Raw genomic sequence first — 2,618 nt, forward strand, 5'->3', positions numbered from 1 at the left:
GAGAGAGAGAGAGAGAGAGAGAGAGAGAGAGAGAGAGAGAGAGAGAAATATAAAACTCATTCAATGTCAGTATTCACTGTTCATTATTTATAAAAACTCAAATGCAGAATACAATAAAATGTATACTTAATCTTGAGTATTTATTCTCATTTCCTCCTTCTTGTGACGACAATAACATTTTTCATAAGATAATGGCACATTGTATGCTCTGCGTCTCGGCATTTAAATAGCTAATTGGCTTGAGTCCTTTCTGTCGTACGCATTAATTCCGCCGTGAAAAATTTGATGAACTTTTATTATTTCAAATTATGTCCGGAGACTTGCGCTAGAGAAGGGAAAAAAATCGTCGGGAGAACATTACTTAGCATCCATTACGAAGAGATATCCCATTAACTCGAGTCTATTGCATCCTTTATAGTCATTTTATTCGACAAAAAGAGAAATTGCCCGACGCAGGCCGAGATGAAGTTTTTAATAATTATGTTCCTGGCAAAGATTACGGATCAACGGAAATCGATGTCATGCCCGGAAATGATTGTTCTCATATTCAATATTTATTCTACATTCATGATATTTTCCTTCTTTCTCTTAAAAAGCATAACAATTATTCCCTTCGACGTGTTAGTTGAGAAGACTTATTTGAGAGTTTCATGGCGGTCTGGGAAGCGACACAATGATAAACTCACTGGACGAGTCGAGCTACGATAAAAGCCGCCGGAAGAGGCTTCGCTAGAGTGTCGAGTGCTGGACGAAAAATTGAAAAAAACGAAGTGCACGAGAACTGGCAGAAAAAAGAACATCCCTCCCTCCCCTTCTCTATGCTATACTCTGGACAGACTGGATGTGTTAAGCGTCGCGGTTTTTAAAAGCTTCCCTTTTCAGCAATACACTGCCTGAAAAAATACTAAATCAGAATGTTGGCACTGACGTTTGCTGTGTGAATGAGAGAAAAAAAGAAAAAAAAGAGAGAAAGGCATAAAGAGAGAGAGAGAGAGAGGGGGGGGGGAGAGGAAGAGGGAGAGAAGGAGAGAGAAAGAGACACAAAGTACGGACAGACGTAAAGTATATTCTCACCGTTGTGACATAAACGACGTGGCATAACATCGCGCATGAGCGTTTCGAATAGGCAAGTTATTTCGTTGCCCATAATTTCTTTTCGTGCAACCGTTGCGACGTACCTTTCTCTTTCTTTCTCTCTTTTTTACAGAATTATGGAACGTAGAGAGCGACGTCCGGTATTTAAATATGTTAATAAGTTTTCTATTAAGAAATAGTTGATTTTAATTAAATTCGTGACAAATATAACAAGCTAAAAATCCATTATAGAATTCTTTTGAATTATCTTTTTGCGAAAATGAAAGGACAGCGTAATTACATGTAAAATAATCACAATTTAGAAACGCGTAATACCGTTAAACACGTTTTCCCTTTGTCAACGTTTGTGGTACACGGTACTCTTGATTAAGGGAAATATCACCGTACGTTGTGATGTAGGTAGATATTTCTAAAACAGTGCCGCTGAAACAAACCGCTTTATTTCGGATAGCTCTCGACTGTGCTGTTGCATACTTCCTCGTGCCTCCATTGTCCTACTGCTCGCATGAGCAACATTTCTCTTTTTGCGAGGTGGCAGAGCAGAGAAAGACATAAACCCTTTGTCATAATTTCGTACTGCGACGGCACATAGTGGATGCGCGACACGTGGAATCTTCTAGCGCGTACCGTTGGTGAGCTATGCATCATCTCGACACAGTCAAGTTGTGGATGCTTGAAAAAAGGACGCAGTACGCTGTATGGTTACGCCCATAAAAATCACGCCACATGAACATTTTGGGTTACGATTGTTCTTTCGCTGGATATATCGCGGTGGCAGTATTAATGGATTAATAGTCTTTAACCATCCGGAACCGAGGTAGGTCTATTAAATCCATTCAATTATAAATCTTTATCTCTTTGTTAAAAATATTAAATAATTCAATTTTTTTATGTTTCATCTGCTAATTTTTATTAAAATAATAATTAATAAAATAATAAATAAGAATAATTTTTATTAAAATATATTTATACGAGTAATGTTTTTTTGATTCCTTGAAATTTATAATTAATGCCTTTTAATTAAATGGATCTTACAGATCCACACTATCATAGTAACTTTATTATTGATTTTGATGTTAGCTCCGGAAGAAATATAATAATAATAATAATTAAATTTCAAGTCTAATGAGAATCAGCGCAGAAGGAGTCGGGCATATTGATAAGAAAAATTACTTCTTCATAAAACTGATATCTTCTTTATTTCGTAGTCTGAATGGTTCAATTCACATTGGAGTCATCCTTAGCAATATTACAATTAAAATTCGTTAAAATTCGATCAAAAATGTTAAGCGGTCCAGAACAAAATTTCTAATCAATAACTGTGCGCAAATCATTCTACGCTCTCATTAGCCTTGAAATTTACTTATCATTGTTATTATTTTAAATATGTACACTGAGAAAAAATATAGTTAATTTTAATAAATATTTAGTTCAATACTGCCAACTGAACATTTGCTTACAGTAAATAAATATTTGTTCAATAAAAAAAAAGATTGTTAAATCAAATTATTTTTCATTTCTTT

The sequence above is a fragment of the Atta colombica genome, unplaced genomic scaffold (assembly GCF_001594045.1).
Source record: "Atta colombica isolate Treedump-2 unplaced genomic scaffold, Acol1.0 scaffold198, whole genome shotgun sequence".
NCBI lineage: Eukaryota > Metazoa > Arthropoda > Insecta > Hymenoptera > Formicidae > Atta > Atta colombica.